Source organism: Triticum aestivum, chromosome 2A, assembly GCF_018294505.1.
Source record: "Triticum aestivum cultivar Chinese Spring chromosome 2A, IWGSC CS RefSeq v2.1, whole genome shotgun sequence".
In the NCBI taxonomy this organism is placed as follows: domain Eukaryota; kingdom Viridiplantae; phylum Streptophyta; class Magnoliopsida; order Poales; family Poaceae; genus Triticum; species Triticum aestivum.
In genome coordinates, this window is record NC_057797.1 from 107,284,377 (window position 1) to 107,308,768 (window position 24,392).

Consider the following 24,392-nt stretch of genomic DNA (forward strand, 5'->3'; position numbering starts at 1 on the left):
ATGAACAGTAGACGATGGAGGGGTGGTTGAACAGGACCCCGTGGTGTGGAGGGCTGGATGAACAGTAGATGGTGGAGGGGTGGTTGAACAGTAGCCGGTGGAGTAGCGCACGGTGGAGGCTGGATGAACAGGAGTCCGTGGAGGCTGGATGAACAGGAGCCCGTGGAGGCTGTAGGAGGTCGACGGTGGAGATGAACAGTATCTCGTGGAGTCCCGTTTTGCGGTACGCCACACCCCTCCCGATGAATAGGACCCCCGTTTCGACCATAGCGCTCCAACACAAGTTCGTTTCCTCCGTTTTGCGGTATGCCACACCCCTCCCAATCAACAGGACCCCCGCTTCGACCGTAGGAGGTCCGTTTCCTCCGTTTTGCTGTACGCCAGACCCCTCCCGATGAACAGGATCCCGTTTTGAACATGGTCGGTCGAACACAAGGCCGTTTCCTCCATTCTACGGTACGCCAAGCCTCTTTTCCATCGCTTGTTCTGTCCAAGCCCTCACGATGAACACGACGCATTCCGTTACCTCCCCATGAACACGACGCATTCCGTTGCCTCCCCATGAACACGACGACGATGCTGTTTCTCTGTTCCGACCCAGCCATGTACACGAGTCGTCGCCGTACGTATGCGCGAGTAGGCGTTCGAGACCCCGCCCGTATGTACACATACGTGGCCGTATTTTCTTTCTTGCACCCTGGCCGTTGTACGTACGTGTAAATGCTACGTGCGCGCCTCTACTACGACACGTGCGCACCTCTACTATGACACATGCGCGCCTCTACATCGACCAGTATGTACGTACACGTTCGCGACCAACGCTACGTACGCTTCGACCAGGTGAGTCCCGACTGTCAGGCACTTCCTTGCCTGCGAAGATGTAGCTGGTCGGTCCCAGCAGTCAGGGGGCGAATCGTTTTTTTTTGCCCGGACGCACTTCCTTGCATGCGAAGATGTAGCTGGTGGGTCCCAGCAGTCAGGGGGGATCGTTTTTTTGTGAAATACGATGGCCCGTACGGTGGGTCCCGCTGTCAGGTGGAGGAATAATTATTTTGCACGTAATAAGGAGGCACTTCCTTGCTGCGGCTGTGGACCCAGCTGCCAGCCTCTCCACGTACAGTCCACGTCCGATGGAAGCCGTTCCTTGACCATGTTGACCACGCCACGCCGAGAGCACCAGGGCAGTGGATGACGGCGAGGCCTAGGAAGGGGACGACATGGAGCCGGGGAAGACGCGGCAGTGGATGCCCATGCGTAGAGGAGTATGAGGGTTCACTGGTTCGCTGCGGTGTGAGGCTGCCGTCGCCGCAGAATAACAGGGTGTGTGGGTGAGTAGAGGGATGGCCTGGTCAGCGATGGGAGTAGTAGGAGGCGGTGAGGCCTCTGCCGCATCGCAGCCGGCCACGGGAGGCAGGAGCACGAGGCACGACCGGCGCTGGTTTGGGTGGCTGGAGCAAGAAGACCAGAGGTTGAAAAAGCATTACGGCCGTTGGATGGACATCGTATGGTCACTGGAGCTAGAATCGTGCATATTGACTAAGTTGACAAAGCCCTCCGTCCCCGTCAACTTAGTAGGCCCACAAGTTAGCCTGCCACTATACTGGGTCCCAGCTAACAGGGGGAGTATTCATTTTTTTTGTGCGTAATAAGGAGGCACTTCCTTGCGTGCGAAGATATAGCTGGTGGGTCTGAGCTGTCAGTGGCGGTAACGGTTTTTTCGCGAAATACAGAGGCCCTTTCGGTGGGTCCCTGATGTCAGGTGGAGGAATCATTATTTTGCGCGTAATAAGGAGGCATTTCCTTGCATGCGGCCATGGACCCACCTGTCGGCCTCTCCACGTAAAGTCCACTTCAGATGCATGTCGGTCGTTGACCATGTTGACCAGGTCGCGCCGAGAGCACCAGGGCGGTGGACGACGGCGAGGCCTAGGAAGGGAATGACACGAAGGCAGGGAAGACTCGGCAGTTGTTTCCCACGCGGAGGGGAGTACGACTGTACGAGGGTTTACTGTTTCGTCTGCCGTCGCCGGAGAATAACAGCAGGTGTGGGTGAGTAGAGGGATGGCTAGGCCAGCGATGGGAGTACGGTGGGGCAGTGAGGCCTGCGCGGCAGCAGAGCCGACCGCGGGGAGGAGGGAGCAGGCAGTCCCACCGGCGCCTGTTTGAGCGGCTGGAGCAGGAAGAGCAGAGATTGAAGAAGCACGACGGCCGTTGGATGGCCATCCAACAGTCACTGCTTGTGCGGCAACCTTTTTTTAGGAAAGCCTCAAATCTGTGGAAAACAGCATACAGCCCATTTGCTAATTCTTAAGGTTTTTTTGGTGCCCATATTCTTTTTGTTAGCATTACAGCCCATATTGTGACCACGGTTAAAAAATTATACGAAATTTTGCATATTTCGGTGCGGTCCGAACTGTTTTTAATCCCGAAATTTCGACTCACATTCAAACTGATTTTAAAAATAAATGTATATCAATATATAATCCAACAAATTCTCCACGCATAAAAATTAATGTAATTTAAAATCTCGAAATGAAAAAAAAGATATTTGAAACTAATTGCGGTTTGATGTGTTTTAAAAATGTACAACCCATTTCTCCTTACTGATGGGCCATTTTCTCGGCCAGCCGAATGAAAGCTCTCCTCGTCTTGAAAGATTTGCAGCCCAACAGGCCTGACAAAGCGACTTACTTGGCAAATCACAAAAAAACTGGGTTGTGGCCGTGGACCCAGATGTCAGTCCATTTGTTTTTTTAGTCCATTTGGTGGGCTGGGTGAAACAATGATGTAGCATCTATGCAGCCCATTTAAATCCCATTTGCATTTTTCTCGAAAGCCGTGAACTTGCTGGGCTGGGTGAAAATATCATGTTGGGCTAGACGGAGAAATGTTATAAAAACATAAACACATGATTGCGCATCAGTAAAATCTTTGCAAGCTTATGTACGCAATCACTAGGAGTTAACTTGCCAAGTTATATATAAACAATTATTATTATTATTTTGTAAGAACTTTCAATTTATGAAATAAAATATCATTTTAATTTGATGAGTTAATAGTACATGGGGTATTATTATTTTTTAGGCTAGACGTGGGACAGTTGAGTTGGTTCTAGGGGAAAGTACTGGGAGAAAACTCAGTTTACATCAAAAAGAAAGTGGGAGAAAATTCAGAGACCTGCTGGGTCCACCTGAGGAGGGGAATATGTTGGGAGGAAAGAGATTCAAAGCACGGCAGCCGAGTGAACTAGTCTTTTTTACGGATAACTGAACTAGTTTACATACATAAGCAAATTGCCACTAAAAAAGCAATCAGGTTAATGGGTTCTTAAAAGAAATATTTCAGACAAAATAGATAATTACGACACATAGGCTAATGCATGAAACACTCACATGATAAAGGTGCTTATAAACAGATAAAGTACAACATCTAGACCTTCCTGGCACGCTTGATCATGACGCTACGGCTGTCCGTGTACTCGTCGGTTACGGGAAGCAGACACGCCCTCATGTCCAAGATCAGCATGTACATGTCGTAGCATGCGTATGCGCCCTTGGCCGCGTAGGTTATGTAGGCTAGATTCAGAGGTACCTCCCACGTGTTCAGGTCGTCTTCTTTCATGTTGGCGTATCAGGGGTCAATGATGGTCTCAGCGAGGTCAACCACGGAGTCCTTCTCCTGCCCGTTGCTGATGATCTTGTATTGCTTCTGGATGTCGACAAGCTTGTTGCACCAGATGGCCGAATCGTCGCGTTCTTCCTTCTCTCCACCGAAGGTGCAGTCGGCGCTGCCGATGAAATGGGCGAATGCTCCAGAACCTGGTGCAGCCATAGGACTGAGGCGAGGCAGAGCTTCACCGAGTCCGTATCGTTGGTGTACATCACATTCAACTTGGTGCAGCCATAGGACTGAATGGCGAACTCAAAGGGGAACTCCTTGTTGAAGTCCATATCTAGCAGGCTCACCCCTCGGATCGCCATTGGAGTCTCTTCGAGTGAACGAGTGTGTAGGCAGCGGCAGCAGTTCATTTTTCAGCTCTTGGGGAACTAGATTCAACAGTAAGCTGAGTGTGTACAGGTGAAAACAGTTACTACCCCTCCCTCGTCCGCTGCACGCCCGGCAGAAGATGCACCCTCGGCCACACGTCGGTTCACGAGCGGGTCTGTATTGGTACTATAATAACAAGAGTTAGTGGTCACTTTACTTAAATTTAATTAGCTTTAATAGAAATTTGTACTTAAAACAAGCAATGCATTCGCTCGTTCTATCAGTGCCATAGGATCAACATGCACAACAATTAGAATTATTATTCTCAGGACGCACACGATCATCACATTTGTCACACTTTCACAAAAGATAATACTACCGAGTTTGAACTGTTTGTTATGGTTGTTGTCCTCTGCATCATCATGCCGTGTTTCCCAGCTTGCAAGATTCAGAACCAACAAATAAGATCCAAATAATAAGTACAACAAAGATGCCTACACATCTCATTGATTCCCAGCTTGCAAGATTCAGAACCAACAAATAAGATCCAAATAATAAGTACAACAAAGATGCCTACACATCTCACTGATTCCCAGCTTGCAAGATTCAGAACCAACCCATTAGAGCCTTTTGATAAAGTGAATATTGGGATTAAATCCATCTTGGCTAGCCATGTCATACAATCTAAGAACTTGGCGAATGCTCTTGACCATCACAACATCTGTAGTTGAGTATTCCTGTTTGCACAGCATGTTTGCACAGCACAAACAAGGAGACAGGAGAGCATGATTTCGCTTTAATAGCGGCCTCCTTGAACTCAACTTCCAGCTCTACTTGGATGAGTTCTGCCTGGAGTTCCATGATTCAATTCATGCACCTTTTTCTGTAGTTCACCTGAAATGAAGCAAAGATTGCATCATTCAGCTACCAAGAAGTACTTGCTCTTGTGAGCTGGCAGGTTCTTCTTTAGTAGTTGCACTAAAATTGAGGAACATTAAGGTTGGCTGTCCGGCTCATGTAAGTTGCAACTATAATTTTCTTATCCTTTTGTGTAGTTCCACTAAAATAAAGTGCCATTGTGGTGATAGTGACGGTTCCATCTTGCAAAGGCTAATAAAATGTTGCACGAGATTACCAGCAGAACTTGACGGAGATTTTGGAAACTCCAATCACCATTTTGTGCAGTTCCACCAAAATTGAGAGATGTTGCCCACGTGACATTTTAGTTGAACTGCACAAGACACTCATTAAAAAAAGTGTTTTCTGCAGTTCACCAAAAGGTCACAATAGCAACAAGGTGAAATGGATATCCCTATCTGCACAAAAAGATAGAAAGTAAATAGTTGTTGGTCAATAAGAATATACGAAACATATACAAAATGAAAAGAAGCATCTTAATTATGTTCATGGCAATCACGCAAGGACAATAGAAATTTTAAAACGTCAGCGATGCTTCATGTTACCAGAAGAATTACGATCAACAATGAGATTCCTCAAATATGGGATTACTTTAATGGTGGCATTGCTTGTTTACCAGACACAGTAAATCAACAGCAGCTAAAGAGTTGGTTTAAGGGCATGGGACTGTGGGGACACCAGGACACTCAGCAGCGTAAAGGAGCAACTTACTTATCATACTGGGGAAAACAGCAAGAGTGCCATTGTACTATGTGAGGGCAGCAAATCTAATCCTGGAGACCTTTTACTATGTGAGGGCAGCAAATCTAGTCCTGGAGACCTTTTACTATGTGAGGGCAGCAAATCTAATCCTGAGACCTTTTACTATGTGAGGGCAGCAAATCTAATCCTGGAGACCTTTTACTATGTGATGGCAGCAAATCTAATCCTGGACATACTCTGTTGACTTGTCCACCAGCCGCCACTTTCTATCCTTTTTTCAACCAATAATAGATCTGCTCCTTATCTAGTTTGTACTACGTTTTCCCATTATTTCCCTTTTCAACCAAGAGACCAGTTGGGTATCCGGTCTCTACTACTTTCACCATATTATTTCCTCTTTGAATCAAGTCCTAGATTCATGCTACAACTTTCCCCCCTTTCTTCGTTGTTTGAACAAAGCCCTAGATTCGAATGCATGAAGTAGCTTTACCTCTAATAATACTAAAAATTTAGGTGGCTTTGGAAGAGCTGATGGGAGTAGAAAAAGATGCACATGCAGACACGTGGGGAGCTGGGGTAGTAGAGCAAGGCCGCTTTCGAAGAACTTATACCTGAGGGTCGCCGGGATGTCGGCGGCGGCAGGTCGGATCTGCGGACAATACGGCAGGGAGGAAGAAGGGTCGGAGGACCTCCCGAGCCGGCCATGTGTCTGAGAGAACGACATGGGCAGAGGATCGGGCCCCTCCGGCAGCTGTGGGTTTCCTCCCTCGGCGGCGATGATCACGTGAACGATGCACCTTTTAGTCCTCTACACACACCGGCCGAAGGGATCCGACCGGATCTGTGACCAGGGGTGAGCAGAGAGAAAATGTCGCTACCGCTGTCTTGGTTATATCTGGAGAGGATGAGAGAATGAAGAGAGCAACCCTAGTAAAGCAAGCGCTCAGGCCCCTGCGTCCATATATAGTGGAGTGATTATCTTTTTTCTCTCCACAACAAGTGTTTCAATTTGTGTACGTGGCATTAAAGAAAAGAAACTCTCTATTTAAGGTGACTACTGTACGACTCCTACTTACTACTAGTAGTACTACAGTATTGTTCACTTGTGCTCCCCGCCCCTCCATTCATTGAACAACCCCACGGGTGAATAAACATACAGTAAGTATTGTATTTATATAGAACGAACAAGCTCGAACTGTTTTCGCGTAGTTAAAAGTTGAGGGTGGGGCTTTTCCCGGGCAGTACGCGCGGCAGTTTTCAAGTAGGGCCAGAAGACTATTTTAATTTTTTTTAAACTTCGAGACGGCCACATAGCATGGATCCGACCACAACGATTTTAAGCTTACAGGCACGGTACACGCTATCCTAGACTACTATACACATCAAACTGCCACACGAGCGTCCGGGCTGCGCTTGGCTCTTCGCCTCTTTGGGAAGTCAAACAATGATGGAATACTACTGCACTGGAGGAGTACTACAGTATGCTTCTGGCCATCTGACACCAATTGAACTGCTGCATGTCCACCGCATGCGGGAGGGAGAGCGTGTAGCGAAAGCTTCTCCTAGTCTTGCCAGCCACCACGCTCATGGGTGAGGGAGGGGTGCTCCTGCCTTTGCGTGTATGACAGGTGGGCCCTATAGGTGTGTGGCCAACCTGTCATACAGCCAAAGGCATGTGCAGTTAAGTCCGCAAGGGAGAGGATAATCAAACTTCTTGTTGATGTACGAGTTGACGCGAGACATCAAAGCACTACACTCGATATATTTCAATAATTTGCGTGTGTGACTCCTAGATGCAGAGGCCAGGGGTCATCATCCTCCTTTTCGAGAAAAAATAGACGCGTGTGTGAGAGGACGAGTGCGTGCGTGCACCTCTTCTCTTCCTGTATAATGTACTACTAAACTCAGAGTACAAGTTTTTGTGGGTGGCACGATGGTGCGTGCGAGAAGTCCCGAGAGATAGGTTTAATGCATTAATTGCAATGCATGCATGCATAAAGTACATGCATTGGTCAATTTTCTCTTAATACTTGCATGCAATGATTTAATGCACCTTAGAATCTGAACATTTGTTGGGGACAACCAAATTGAGCCTTATAAAATGGAAAAACTAAAATTTTGAGATAAGCCCTATAAAACCGAAAAGGAGGGAGTAGAAAAAGAAGTACTCCATCCGGGAATAGTGCCGCACTTCGAAACTAGAACCGTCAATAAATTTTGAGCTTGCGTCTCGTCACATTCCAAATTACTCCACACTATATTGAATTGCAAACCTGTTTCCACCGATCACAACCTAAACGGTTTCCCACTTAGGAGCGTATTAGTACTCGGTTATAAATACTAGTATGCCAAGATGATTGCACATTCCTCCTCAACTCCTCATCCACAAAAACAAACAAGTCATTCAACATCCTTCCCTTGCGTCTGCCATGGCCAGCGTGAGTTCTGGGTCGAGAGTTTGCCACTAGGGAGAGGCGAGCATGGAAGCGGAAGCACGAGAGATGTCCCGCCTCACTGCGAGAGCAACCGACATGTCCCGCCGCGCGGAAGTAGCAGCACAGAGGTCTCGCCATGCCGCTGAAGCAGCACGGAGGTCCCGGCGCGCCGTCGATGCAGCAGACTGGTCCGGCCGCACCACGGAAGCAGCAGAGATGTCTCGCCGCGCCATGAATGCAGTAGAGATGTCCCGCCGTGCCGCAGCGGCCTAGGAAAATTTCTCGCGGGCACGCGACGACTGTTACAGGCGCATGCATGCGATCGTCCATAGCCAAACGGATCATATCTCCCGCTCGGCGAGGTTGCAGGACGACATGATAGCCTCATTTGAACAGGCTACCGGCGTCATCCGGCAACTAAGGGAGGGCAATGAGAGGCTCCGGGCTGAGCGCGACCTGCTGAGGGAGAAGATCGTCCGAAGTGCAGACCTGCAGGAGGAGACTAGTGCCTTGTTGAAGAAACTTATGGACGAGAATGACATGCTCTGCAACGAGCGCCAAAGGCTGGTGGAGGAATCCGTGGATGTTCTCAAGCAGCGTCTTGGGGACACGAAAGAGCTCATTGCTGCTCGCCGCGGAGACTAGTTTCCTGGTTTCTTTTGATGTAATAATCGGTTTAGGATGTGTATTGTGTTGTCGGCTGTGAAATGTTGGGTTCTAGCGTGGATGTTTGGCCTTTGTTGGCCTGTTGGGATGTTGCGATTTCAATCTGGTAGCTTTTAGTCCTTCATGTTAGGCTGGAGTTGTGCTGAACTTCTTGTGAATTGTGGTGGTTTTTAGTAATGAAAATCGGAAGGGGCAAGCCCTTCTTTGATAAAAAATTTAATCGTCCTTATATATTCATCAGTCTTGCTATAAGTCGCAGTAGATGCTATATAGGTCCGTCAGATCTTACATCAAGATCCGTGCTTTCAGATTTTCTTTTTTCTCTCTTAAATCTCAGTCGAGTGAGACATAGCCACGCCATTAAATAGAGGCTCGGGCGCCATTAATGGAGACCTTGGGAGAGAGGTGAACGGCAAATGGAGGTCAAAGGGCTCTCCTCCCGATAAGCACGCGCAGGGGTCTGATCGCACGCCTCTCGTACTCAAATAGCTACCCTGCACGTCGCCTCCTAGATAATAAAAAAGGGGACGCGTGGCGGCACATAAATGGTACTAGTAAGTAGAATGCCCGCGGTTTCAATGATACTTGTGTTTCCGATTGTAACGTGACAGCACTTCTTCCAAAATGACTTTGTTGATTGTTAATGTGTGCGCCTTCGCAAATCGGACTGCAAATTTACCACAGCATGTTGGTGCCATGTCATGGCACCAAGCCAAGTTTCATTATTTTCATGCGTGTTTTGGATTTACAGGAATTAAAAAACTAAGTTTCTCAATGTTTCCAACCCAGCCACGACGCCCAGAATTTTGAATTTCATTCCCATTTCTTGCATGGAACCTAGAAATTTACCCGAGGACACACATGTGATTTTTCAACCAACTTTGGTGCACTGGAACATGTACTTGTATTTCAAATTTGAATTATGCACACAAAGATGACACGTTCCCTCCCAGAACAACGAGCCTTCTTGAGACAAGCTCCGATTTGCAAGAAGCTTATACCAAAATTTATTCCTATTCGGCCAAATTTTTTTACCACGGCATGGTACTACCATGACATGACACCATGCCAAGTTTCATGATTTTAAAACCAAGTTTCTCAATGTTATCGACCGAGCCACGATGCCCAGATGTTTGAATTTTATTCTCATTTTTTGCATGGGACCTACTCCCTCCTTCCATCTATATAGGGCCTAATGTGTTTTTCAAGACAGCCTTTGACTATTGACAAGATTAATAGCACATGAGATGTATACTATGCAAATTATATTATTGGAAGCTCCTTTGACATACAAAATTGAAGGTATGCTTTGTGTAAGTTGCATGTCATATATTATTGCTCTAACGTTTGGTCAAAGTTAGCCTCGAAAAACGCATTAGGACCTATATGCATGAGAGGAGTCGACTTCGAGAGAACGTGTTTGTTCGAGAGACACTGAGGAAGACTACTATATATCGATGGTGCATGTAGGCGGGAATTAAACTAAGGGATGGTCTTATTGGTTTCGGGGATATAGGGGAAGAGTGAGAGGCGGGGGGTAGCTAGAAGGAGATTGTTAAGTGTGAGTGTGTGTTTTACCCATCTAGGCGGAAGTTATGTCCACAAAAGAGGAGAACAATTCGATGTGGCATTAGGATTGAGGGTAATTAACTACGTATGGAGACATAGAGACCTTGAACATGCATGTGTGAGAGGTATACATGTATACGTGGGATGTGTGTGTGTGCGCGCGCGCATGATCGAGATAAAAGAAAGAAGACATAAGTCATAAGATCAACGACATGGGAGAGACGGATCGGTATGACAATATGCATGCATGTGAGAATGCATGGAAGAAGTCCCGACAATTGAGCATGTGTTTTTGTCTTTAAGAGATAGTGGCGTGGGCTGGAGCATGCATCTATGGCGAGCAGAGGGAGTGAGGCGCAACGATTGTGCAAAAGAGACCAACATATAAATGCATATGTATGGAGAGACATATATAGTGTGGGTGATAGGAAGCAAGACTCCGTGCGAGAAAGAAATGTTGACGGAGAAACTACAGATAGATACAGAGATGGAGATGCTAGCTAGAGGGACATCCGCTAGTTTGGGTGTTGGAGATGACCGTCGGGTGGTTCAAAGGGTGAAGTTATATATGTGTGTGAGAGGGCACTTGACTGCATGTAGAGAGAAACATATGTAGTGTGCGTGATAGGAATCAAGAGTGAGGGCGAGAAAGAAGGTTGATGGAGAAACAGATAAATAGAAAGATAAAGATGCTAGCTAGTGTGCGTTAGAGATAGGAGTCGAGTGGATCAGAAGGCTGGGTTATGTGTGTGGGTGTGAGAGAGATAGAGAGAGGGTGCGTGTGAGTCACATACAAACAGATATCAGAGAGAAATGAGATCCAGAGAGATGGAGTTTTGTGTCTGCGAGAGAGAAAGATATTTCACAACGAGAGTGATAGCTAGAGAGACATACGAGGGAACGCAAGATATCTCTAGGGAGAGAGGGTGTGTGTGAGCGACATACAAGAGAACAATGGAGAAATATGAGACCCTGGGAGACAGAGTTTTTGTTTGTGTGTGAGAAAGAGATATTGATGAGGAAGAGTCGTAGGTTCTCATATCTAAGGAGCTAAAGGCATCTCTGCATGAGGGGTGTGCGAGTGGCACACATGGGAATAGTAGAGAGAAATGAGACCCCGGGAGACAAAGTCTTGTGTTTGTGTGAGAGAAAGAGATTCCACATGGAGAATCATAGTTAGAGACACATAGCAGGGAGCGAGATATACTTAGAGAGAGATAGAGTGATGAAGGTCGAGGGAGAGAGTACCGTCAGTGTGTTACGAAGATAAAAGATCATTGTCGACATACAGGTAGCATGAGAGATACCTGAGAGACGATGAACGTGTATAGGTCCAGAGAGATAGTCCTATATAAGCATGAGTGATAGCTATATGAGACAAATATCTGGATTATAGGGGATTCAAATATTTAAACTGGAGATCACGACATCGATAATATCATAACGCAAATTGGTGTATCAAACATGCATATTCATTTGAATTTGGGCACACGTGTAATGTTATATAGTTTATCAATATTGGTGATCCATAGATTCTTCAATTACAAACAATGCATGGTTTATATGCAATTAATGTCTAAACGGGATTACACTATATGTTGCGTGTGTGAAACACATTATACATGTTTGAGAAGTAAAAAAACCCGCATGAAACACACATTAATTGGAGACAGTTAGCGAGGAATGCATACATTGGATTTCAACATAAAGTGGTTTCAAATATTTGAAAATCCAAATTGATGGATACAACCTTATGAATCTGAGGTCATGCCATTTGTAAACCATATTTATGTATAAATGGTGTTGTGCTTTTGAAAGTATATATTAAAAAAATGATGTATATAGAATGTAATTCCAATTGAAAATGGATCCCACCCGAAAAAATAGAATACAAACGGGATTCGAATTGAGTTGGCACGGTAAACGTGCACTCTGCAAAATTTGAACGAAGCGGGGAAAGTCGCAGTAACCGCCCGAAACCAAAATCTGCGAGATGGAAATCACTACTGCCTATCCCTGCCACGCAAAGCCTGTATGCTGGATTTCTATAGGTTTCGATAGGGGTAGGTTTGTAATTTCACCCAAACGTGACGTAACCGCCTCTCACCCGGATTCATACACGGTGGGCGCCAAAACACAGTGTGTCCTCGGCCGAAATGGACTCCCTCCCCGATTCATATTCATACACGGTGGGCGCCAAAAACAAACTCTCGTCGGCAAATATTCGGTGTATGCGAGATTACCGTCCTATCCCCGACCGACTAGTGTTGCTGTGATGTAGTAGAAATTTGAAACGGGGGCTAAGTTTGTAAATTTCCTCGCATTTGAGACAAGCGCGCCCTGAATACATGGTTCCCCCCTTCCTCTCTACCTCCCTTTTCCCCATTCGTACTTCGTGGGCGCCAAAACACCCTCTCCACCCCACCCTCCTCCGTCTGCCGCCGTCCGCCACCCCATCCACCGACGTCCTCCTCCACCATGCCAGAGCTGATACCCCGACGCTGCCGTCCATTACAAGAGATCGACCTCTCTCATCCACGGCTTCAGACCGGGATCCTTGCATCCTGTCCTCTTGCTTCATCCCCGCCGTCGTCCACCTTGCCGGCGCCGCTCCTACGACCGTCTCGTCCACCGCGCCCCGCCGCCACCGTCTACCCTCCTAGATCTGCTTCCACGCTGCCGACAGCCATCGCTACTGCAGCACCGTCAAATTCTCAGCAAAATCATACACGGTGCCGCACCAGAGGTGGTACTCTTTCGTATCTGCTCAACTTGTTTATCGCAGCAAGAAAATAGATCGCCACTGCTTTACTCTGATTTCTTGTCTTGGTTGCGAAGTTGCCTTTGTTCGGTTTGCACCTTCAGATCCGCCATGGCACGCTCAACACCATACTCGCAATGCTTATGGTTTTCCCCTTTTATATTCCACACTAGTTAAATCACAGTAGACTAAATTTCAAAATTGGGTCAGACGATTTTTCAGAGCTCGCCGGAGTTCGCCGATGCGATCGAAGGGGCTCGGGTGGTTGTGGGGCCTCATCAAACGAAGAAAACTCGACGTGGGTGGGGGTGGGCGTGGGGGTGGCGGAGGAACACAGGCGGTGGGGGCCGGTGGTCCGGCAGGCGGTCCGTGCGGTGTTCTGTATGGGAAGAATCAGAGACGAGGAATAAGAAGGGTTAGGAGACGTAGGATCTTCATCCAACCGCCTGAAATGGTCGAGAGATAGCTAGGAGTTGCATTCTTAATGCGCTCTGGTTCATGATGTGTGGGCACTGCGCAACCAACATTTTATTATCCAAAATCTGCTTGCTCTTCTTTACCATGTCCCTCTTCCGTTCTTCTTTAATATGTACTCTCTCCATTCCTAAATACAAGTCTTTGTATAGATTCCACCATGGACTACATATGGAGCAAAATGAGTGAATCTGCACTCTAAAATGTACCTGGATACATCCGTATGTGATCCATAGTGGAAATCTCTACCAAGACTTATATTTTGGAACGGAGGGAGTATGATAGTAGTACAGTATGTTCCTTGTACTGAAGATGAGCAGGGACATTTGCAGTGTAGAGGTCTATACGGTCAGTTGTGATGGACATTTTGAGCCTCTTTGATTCGTAGGATCTTGTAAACATAGGAATAGGATTTGTAGTGGCCTGCCCACTTGAATCCTATAAGAATAGCAAGGAAATGCGGGGAGATGTGTCGCCTTTGAGAGTTACATTGATATTAACAGTACCGCACCTTCTCTTGAAGAGAGCTGGTATCCGAAGCCTTTCTAGCCGTACCGGCAATACTAGCACATATATTCCAGCAAGTTCCACTTTGCTGATTTTACTCTGATGCTTAAGGTTTTTCTGTTATATCTACACTATGATCTGTGTAGCTGCTTTGTGTCGCACTAGCAGCAGTCCACTCTTGAAGCTAGACACTGCAATGACTTACAAAACTGGCACCAAGGCATTGAGTGCCATTCTGGATTCAATGAAACTCATACGCTCCCCACCTGTTGATTCTTGTTCAGAATATCATCCTAATGACTATTCTAACCTCAAGCAGTCAAAGGCAGATGGCATGTCCTGTTCACCCATCAAGGTGTCTGTTCTAATTTGGCAATGTTTTATTGATTGCAGGTATCTTGCATATGTTTTCTTGCATTTCTTCTACTTTGTTGCACCACCATCTGCTTAGTTTACTCATCATATATGTCGAGATGCCATGCCCATCCATTATCAATACATATTCCATCTGTCATCATACCATGTTTTCCACTCAAATGCTGTTCTTGTGCATCAGACATCAAAAAGGAAGAGGGTGATTGCCGAACCTGAAGGAGCACCAGCAAAGTCCTTAAAAACGTGGTAGTGCCGGAGAAATCAGACAGCACCCCACTTATATTGGTTGTACAACTAGTGACACAAAACGTAGGACCGACTCCAGTAGACTGTACCCATACTTCACTGGCCACACCACTAGCCCCACCACACAGGACCTGCACTCCAGCAAAAGGTATACCGATTTCATTTTCCATAGCACTAGCTGTACCATAGAAAAATCCCACTCCAGCAAAAAGTACAGCAAGTCCACTGGCCAAAGACCTATCCCAACTGCAGAGACGGCCAATTCCTGCAGATTGGAACCCCATTCCATTTATTCCTAGTTTAAAAGATAACAATTTCAATGTTGTTAGGGACTACATGCATATATTCCCATCATGGGAAGATTATTGTGAAGACAAACACCATTTTCACATCTTCCTGTCCAACTTATGTGTAAGTGCTATTATTCATGGTTATTATTTTCCTGTTTTCTGCTGATTGAACACATGAATGATTTACATTACATTGTTGTAACTAGGCGAGGGTCAATCTAGATAGTCATGACAAGCAAAGCTTGCTTGTGCTTTTCAAGGAAGCATTGCAGCAGTATCGGTGTTACCTAAGGAAATCACACTTTGATGGCAAGTCTATAAACGAATTTCCGGTGAAGTCTCCTGTGCTAAATTTAGAAGACATTGAATGGAAAAACCTTTTTATGCACTGGTCTCATTCCCAGGATGAGGTACTGTCTATGAAATCACATGACAATTTGAACTTCTACTTTTCTGCATGTGCCTTACGGATCTTTTTTGCAAGAAATCTGCTCGAAGAAGAATTCCGGTTTGACAAGAACGACATGATATCACAAATATGTTGCCCGCTACTTTGCTCTTGTTAGTACCTATTGTCCTGTATCACTGTACTTGCATACATACCTGGTTCATTATGTGACAGCAGTATGCATGATAGCTTGCTTATCAATTGTTTGCTCCAAATTATCTGATCTTTATGAATGGTTACATTAGTGTAGAATATATCCAATGCCAATGTTTTTTTAGCTCTGCATTGTTCTTGTAAGTACATGCTATCCTTTATCAGTGTACTTATAATGACAGGTAGTTGTTCATGTACCATCACTCTGCAGCTTATTTTCCTTTGCCCTCCATTTTCTACACATCAGATCTATACTCTTACCATAAGGTTGATACTGAAGAAGTTTAGCTGCGCATTGCTCTTGGCTATACCTTTTGCCTGTATCGCCGCACTTACATTTATAGCTACTTGGTTATGTAGCATCACTCTTCATCTTATCTTAAATATTCTCTCGTATATTATCACATCTATATTTACTCTTAACAAAATGTAGAATAAAGGCAATGCTTTTGAAGAGGATTTTATGGTAAACTTCTTGAATTGCCCCCCCCCCCCATCAGCATGGACAAGGCCTTTATAGAGCCTGTCTTCACCAATAATGTAAGTTTGTCCATCTCAAGCCTTCAAACTTTGTTGTATATATTTGGTTAGGCATGACTACAACAGCTGCTTATTTTTGGTGTTTGCATCAAATTGCTTGTTTAAAGTTTATTATGTAGTTCATAAACAAAAGTTTGTCCTTTCTCAATTTAAGTTTTCAGTTGTACAACCAACTTCCTTCTTCATACCATGTAAATTAAACTATACAGAGCAAGTGATCTTCTTTTGCACTACATGTATGCTTCTGTTCTTCATCCGTAATCTAGTGGTGTGGTGAACCTACCCACCACAACATAATGTCATATTCTGCAATGTCTTGACTATGAACAATGTCATATCATTCTACTATTATTTAAACCGTCTCTTATTTGCCAATCTGAAATGGTATAAATTGACAGCACACTAACCATTGATACTTATGAGTTCTTGATCTGTAATCCAGTGGTGTCGTGAAGCTGCCAACTCCTTCACAATGTCATTTCCTGCCATGCCTTGACCTGAACAATACCATATTGTGTTAATGCAAATTTAAACTGTGTCACTTTATTCGTCAGTAAGAAATGTGATGAATTATCAGCACTGATACTTTTATGTGCAAAACCTGTCATCTGTCTGCTTGTTTATCTTTCAGAGTGAGGAAGATATAAGTGTTGAACAAGCGTAGTCTCATCATCTTGCTCAGCTGCTTGCGCTGCAGCTCCCCAGCAGGGCTAACCTTTCTTGAACTCTATTGAAGTGTTGTCGGTTTTGTATATTATTTTGTCGGTGTGTTTATTTGCACTGGTGGCGATCTTTGATGCCCAGTGTATGTAATCTGCTGCTTGCTTGTGCTTTATTATCATAGTAGCGAACTTTGATGCCCAGTGGATGTAATATGTCATAATTTCTTTATTGTATAGTATAGGTTTTTTCTTATTCACGATGCTGCAGTTATTTTACTGTATATATATCCTGTCTTCGCAGTAAACCGGCCAAATCATAAAATTATGGTACATAATCGGGCCGTCATGCAATCACGATGTAGGTTGGGCCTGAAACGTGTCGATCAGCTCACGGGCCGGCAGCAGCCCGAAACGAACCCCGGCCCATGATTGTGCGAATCAAATCACGGGCTTTTAATAGGCCGAAAAATTGTCTCGGTCCTTATTTGGCCCAATCAGGTATCGGCTGCGAGCAGGCCGGATGCAAATCGGGCCGTAGTTAGGCCCAACTATATGATGGGCTTGTAACAGGCTGAAATTAATATAGGGCCGAAATGTTAAACGGGCCCTTAACAGGCCAAAACTAATATCAGGCTGAATTACTAAGTGGGCCTTTAGCAAGTGGGCCCAAAAGCATAGTGTCCAGTTGACGGGCCAAATCCGATATGGGCCATAATTAGGCCCAAAACCTCTTAAAGGGACGGACCTGATCTGGGCCGTAATTTGGCCCAAAACGTGGTAGGCTTTTAACGGGTCGGATCTCATATGGGCCACTATTAAGCCCGGAGCGTGGCAGGCCATTAATAGACCGGATCAAATATGGGCTGGCATTTGGCCCAAAACATGGCAGCCAGTTAACGGGCCGGCCTACTAGGGTCCTCAAAATCTTGTGGGCCTACAGCTAGCCTGGCCCATTAATGTCGGCAAAATCTCGTGGGACTTTAGCTGGGCCGGCCCATTATGATCCGCAAGAATTTTGTGGGCCTTTACCTGGGCCGGCCTATTATGGCACACGAAAATCTTGTGGGCCTTTACCTGGGCCGGCCCATTATGGCCCGCGAAATCTTGTGGGCCTTTAGCTGGGCCAGCCCATTATGGTCCGCAAAATCTCATGGGCCTTTAGCTGGGCCGGCCCATTATGGTCCGCAAAATCTTGTGGGCCTTTAGGTGGGCCGGCCCATTTAAAATTGTTGGGTTGTGCCACGTGTTGACATATCATAGGCGCATTCTGTCCAGTGAGTGGATGACATCTGTCCCGACGAGGAGCCGACACGTGTTTCCTCTAGCCAATGATGATTTTACACATGGAAAATCCCCATTGGTCGGGGCTGTTAATGGGTTATCAGATCCAAAATCTGACCCGATAGCTTAATGGCGTTCCGTTACGGTGGATGCCACGTGTCGGTCACCCTTGATGAAATCACTTCTGTGACATGCGATTTATCGTCATGGAAGTGGACACTTTTGTGATGATAATTTTGGTAATGTCTTGGAACACTTCTATGACAGCACAGGTATGACTATCTTGATTCTGTCATAAATTTGTCATGGATGTACATGCATGACAAAAAAAGCGACCTACTGTGACAAACACGTATCATCACGGAAGTGTATTTTTTTTGTAGTGAGAGTCGGTTACAAGGGAGGAGATCTACATATCTGTGTTGCCAAGCTTGCCTTCCACGCCAAGGTGAGTCCCATCCGGACACGGGACAAAGTCTTCAATCTTGTATCTTCATAGTACAACAGTCCAGCCAAAGGATATAGTCCGCCTATCCGGAGATCCCCTAATCCAGGACTCCCTCACCCGAACTCGCTTGGAAGCTGTTGTTGTAGGAGAACTCGGCATATGGAAGACAATCTTCCCACTTCATACTGAAATAAATGACATAAGCCCTGAGCATATCTTCAAGAATTTGATTGACCCGCTCGACTTGGCCACTAGTTTGAGGATGGAAGGTTGTGCTGAAGCGAATGTTGGTGCCCATGGCCTTCTGAAAGGAGTCCCAGAACTTAGAAGTAAATATGCTTCCACAATCTGAAGATATCAATTGCGAAATGCCGTGCAAGGAGACAATCCTGGATGTATATAGCTCTGCCAACTAAGCTGCTGTGATAGATTCCTTGATAGGAAGAAAATGAGCCACTTTAGTAAGCTTGTCGATGACAACAAAGATAGCATCATTTCCACGCTTGGACTTGGGAAATCCAGTCACGAAGTCCATCTCAATATGGTCAAACTTCCATTCTGGAATGTTAAGAGGTTGGAGGAGACCAGCTGGGCGTTGGTGTTCTGCTTTCACTCTTCTGCAGACATCACATTCATTCACGAACTGAGCAATTTCTCGCTTCATTCGAGTCCACCAATACGACTGCTTGAGGTCATGGTACATCTTTGTACTTCCAGGATGAATGGATAAAAGGGAATTGTGAGCCTCATTCATAATGACTTTACGAAGGTCACCTTTAGGAACAACAATTCGATCCTTGAAGAATAGAGTATCTTTGTCATCAAGGTGATAGCACTTATACTTGGGTTGGCTCTTAGCAATACCAATCTTCACCTTCTTCACCATTGCATCAAGAAGTTGTGCCTCATGAATTTGATCTGTTAAAGTAGGAGAGACTTGGAGGTTGGCAAGAAATCCTTGAGGAACAACTTGGAGATTAAGTTTGCGGAAAGCTTCACAAAGATCTGGTTGGAAGGGCTTGAGAATCAATCAAACTGTTGCAGTAAGCCTTCCTGCTCAAAGCGTCTGCAATGACATTGGCCTTGCCTGGAGTATATTCAATACTCGGATTATACTCTTGAATCATTTCGACCCAACGAGTCTGCCTGAGGTTGAGGTTGGGTTGAGTGAAGATGTACTTGAGGCTCTTATGATCAGTGAAGATGTCCACTTTCCTTCCCAACAAGACATGTCTTCATGTTAAAAGAGCATGGACAACTGCCGCCAACTCGAGGTCATGAGTGGGGTAGTTCTTTTCATTGGGCTTCAACTGGCGAGAGGTATAGGCCACAACTTTCTTCTCTTGCATTAACACAGCATCGAGACCTTGCAGGGAAGCATCACAGAAAACTTCGAATGGTTTGGATTCATCAGGAGGAGTCAGAACTGGAGCTGTGACTAGCTTCTCTTTGAGGGTGTTGAAAGCGATGTCACATTCAGGCGTCCAGGCATACTTCACATGCTTCTGGACGAGGTTGGAAAGAGGCTTTGCAATCTTAGAGAAATTCTCAACGAATCTTCGACAATAGCTTGCAAGCCCAAGGAAACTGCGGAGCTGCTTCACATTCTAAGGCGGTTCCCAATTCACAATTGCAGACACCTTCTCAGGATTAACAGCTATGCCCTTGGCGGAGATGATATGCCCAAGGTAGAGAACCTCATCGATCCAAAACTCACACTTTGAAAACTTCGCATAGAACTGATGTTCTCTGAATTTGTCCAGCACCAATCTCAAATGCTTGGCATGATCCTCCTTGTTCTTGGAAAAGACCAAGATGTCATCGAGATACACCAAGACGAAATCATTTGTGTAAGGGTTGAAGATGAAGTTCATCATGCGAGAGAATGTTGGAGGAGCATTGACAAGGTCGAAAGACATGACAGTGTATTCATAGGGACCATAGCTTGTTCTGAATGCTGTCTTGGGGATATCTTGTTCACGAATGTGAATCTGATGATAGCCCATATGGAGGTCAAGCTTGGAGAAAACTTGGGCACCTTTGAGTTGTTCGAATAGCTCATTGATGTTGGGAAGTGGGTACTTGTTCTTTATGGTATTCTTGTTCAATGGACGGTAGTCGACGCAGAGTCTGTCCGTGTCATCCTTCTTCTTGACAAAAAGAACACCACAACCCCATGGAGAAGAACTCAGTCGGATGAGACCCATGAGCTCTTCTACATCGAGTTGTTTCTTCAGCTCCTTCAACTCTTCTGGTCCAAGCTTATAAGGACGTTTGCAAACAGGTTTCGTGCCAGGCTCAAGATTGATGACGAATTCAACTGGCCGGTGAGGAGGCATTCCTGGAAGCTCTTTTGGAAAGACGTCTTGATATTCACAAACAACTGGAATCTGAGATATGGCATCCAACTCGCCCTTCTCATTGAGAGAAAACAGTCGAATGGTATCATCCCGAGCGGCAAAGATGATCACATCTTCAGAAGAGTGTGTCAATTGAATCTTCCTGGCAGCACAATCAAGCTGAGCCTTGTGCTTAGAAAGCCAGTCCATGCCGAGAATTAGGTCAATATCCGAGTCACCAAGGACCATTGGAGAAGACAGAAATCTATAGTCACCCATCTCGATAGAAACATTCGGGATCATCGTGGTAGCCCTCATAGACTTGGCCGGAGAAACCACTCCCATGGGTTTACCCAACATTTCCGAAACGAAGTCATGCTTTGAAACAAATGATCTTGACATGAAACAATGTGAAGCACCAGTATCAAAAAGGACTTTTGCAGGAGTAGAGTTAACTGGAAAGTTACCCATGATCACTTCTGAAGAGTCCTTTGCCTGAGCTGTGTTCATCATGTTGACCTTTGCAAACTTGGGATTATGCTTGACCACTGCATTGCTGGCAGATCTCACAGGAGGAGGAGGCGAAGGCGCCTCTGGTTGAAGCATTTGTTCGCATAGTGCCCTTTCTGCTTACACTTGTTGCAAGTAACCTTTGAGAGCGGCCGGTGATACGAAGCACTTGACCTTGGAGCATGAGACGAAGCTTTGTTCTGATAGCCTGGGTTGGGTGGGTGGGAAGATCCATTGCCACCTTTACTCTTATGCTGATAAGGATGACGGAACGGAGGAGGAGGAGGAGGCAACCAGAACTTTTGCTGCTTAGCTGCCACTTGAGTTGAAGAAGACGATGGAGTTGCATCCCTGACGCTCTTCTTAGAAGCATCGCACTTGAGCTGAGCCACCTCTTGATTTAGTGCCATGTTGTAGAACTCATCATACTCGGTCGGCTCAAAAAGCACGAGAGCTAGCTGCAGATCTTCTCTGAGGCCACCTCTGAATTGATAAATCATGCTCTTCTTGTCAGGGACGTCTTGTTTGGCGAAGCGAGCGAGCCTCTGAAACAGGTTGTTGTATTGGTAAACAAACATGCTGCCTTGCTTCAGATTGCAGAACTCCTCGCGCTTACTCTCAGCGACACTTTGAGGAATGTGGTGAGCTTTGAAGTTACGGCGGAAATCATCCCAGGTAATCACACGACCTCCTCTGGAATCTTTGTATTGTTGATACCACTCAGTTGCTTGGTCTTTGAGTTGGAATGAAGCAAACTTGACAAAGTCCTCAGGCCTGACATTGCTACACTCAAAATGTTTGCAGATATCCACAAGCCAATCATCAGCATCTGTGGCCTCGACACAGTTACTGAAAGACTTCGGCTGGTTTGCGAGGAACTGATTGAGGGTAGCAAACTGAGCTTGATTGTTGCCTTGGCCTTGATTTCCTTGGTTGCGCTCTTGCAAGAGTTCCAAAAGCATCTGCGTGTTTGCATTGGTGGCGGCCATGACAGCTTGCCATGCCTCTGGAGGTGGAGGTGGTGGCGGAGGTTCCGGATTCTGACGTGTTGGAGGAGCCATCCTGAAGAGGTTGACAACCGTTAGCATCTTGAAAGACATGTATTCAAGCAGAATCAATGGATCCAAATTGAAGGAAATATGCCCTAGAGGCAATAATAAAGTTATTATTTATTTCCTTATATCATGATAAATGTGTATTATTCATGCTAGAATTGTATTAACCGGAAACATAATCCATGTGTGAATACATAGACAAACAGAGTGTCACTAGTATGCCTCTACTTGACTAGCTTGTTAATCAAAGATGGTTATGTTTCCTAACCATGAACAAAGAGTTGTTATTTGATTAACGGGGTCACATCATTAGGTGAATGATCTGATTGACATGACCCATTCCATTAGCTTAGCACCCGATCATTTAGTATGTTGCTATTGCTTTCTTCATGACTTATACATGTTCCTATGACTATGAGATTATGCAACTCCCGTTTGCCGGAGGAACACTTTGTGTGCTACCAAACGTCACAACATAAATGGGTGATTATAAAGGTGCTCTACAGGTGTCTCCAAAGGTGCATGTTGGGTTGGCGTATTTCGAGATTAGGATTTGTCACTCCGATTGTCGGAGAGGTATCTCTGGGCCCTCTCGGTAATGCACATCACATAAGCCTTGCAAGCATTGCAACTAATGAGTTAGTTGCGAGATGATGTATTACAGAACGAGTAAAGAGACTTGCCGGTAATGAGATTGAACTAGGTATTGAGATACCAACGATCGAATCTCGGGCAAGTAACATACCGATGACAAAGGGAACAGCGTATGTTGTTATGCGGTCTGACCGATAAAGATCTTCGTAGAATATGTAGGAGCCAATATGAGCATCCAGGTTCCGCTATTGGTTATCGACCAGAGACGTGTCTCGGTCATGTCTACATTGTTCTCGAACCCATAGGGTCCGCACGCTTAAGGTTTCGATGACAGTTATATTATGAGTTTATGAGTTTTGATGTACCGAAGTTAGTTCGGAGTCCCGGATGCGATCACGTACATGACGAGGAGTCTCGAAATGGTCGAGACATAAAGATTGATATATTGGACGGCTATATTCGGACACCGGAAGTGTTCCGGATGATTTCGAAGAAAACCGGAGAGCCGGAGGGTTACCGGACCCCCCCCCCCCGGGAGAAGTAATGGGCCATATGGGCCTTAGTGGAAAGAGAGAGGGGCAGCCAAAGGTGGGCCGTGTGCCTCCTCCCCCCCTGGTCCGAATTGGACTAGGAGAGGGGGGCGGCGCCCCCCTTTCCCTCTCCCTCCCCACTTCCTTCCCCCTCCTAGTAGGAGTCCTACTCCTACTAGGAGGAGGAGGACTCCTTGGGGCGCCTATAGGGCCGGCCGGCCTCCTCCCCTTTCTCGTTTATATACGGGGACAGGGGGCACCCCTAGACACACAAGTTGATCCACGTGATCATATTCTTAGCCGTGTGCGGCGCCCCCTTCCACCATAGTCCTTGATAGTATTGTAGCGGTGCTTGGGCGAAGCCCTGCGACGGTAGTGCATCAAGATCGTCACCACGCCGTTGTGCTGACAGAACTCTTCCCCGAAACTTTGCTGGATCGGAGTTTGGGGGTCGTCATCGAGCTGAACGTGTGCTAGAACTTGGAGGTGCCGTAGTTTCGGTGCTTGATCGGTCGGGCCGTGGAGACGTACGACTACATCAACCAAACACTTCCGTTGTCGATCTACAAGGGTACGTACATCACACTCTCCCCTCTCGTTGCTATGCATCACCATGATCTTGCGTGTGCGTAGGAATTTTTTTGAAATTACTACGAAACCCAACGGTGGCATCCGAGCCTAGGTTTTATATGTTGATGTTATATGCACGAGTAGAACACAAGTGAGTTGTGGGCGATATAAGTCATACTGCTTACCAGCATGTCATACTTTGGTTCGACGGTATTGTTGGACGAAGCGGCCCGGACCGACATTACGCGTATTCTTATGCGAGACCGGTTCTCCCGACGTGCTTTGCACATAGGTGGCTTGCGGGTGACAGTTTCTGCAACTTTAGTTGAACC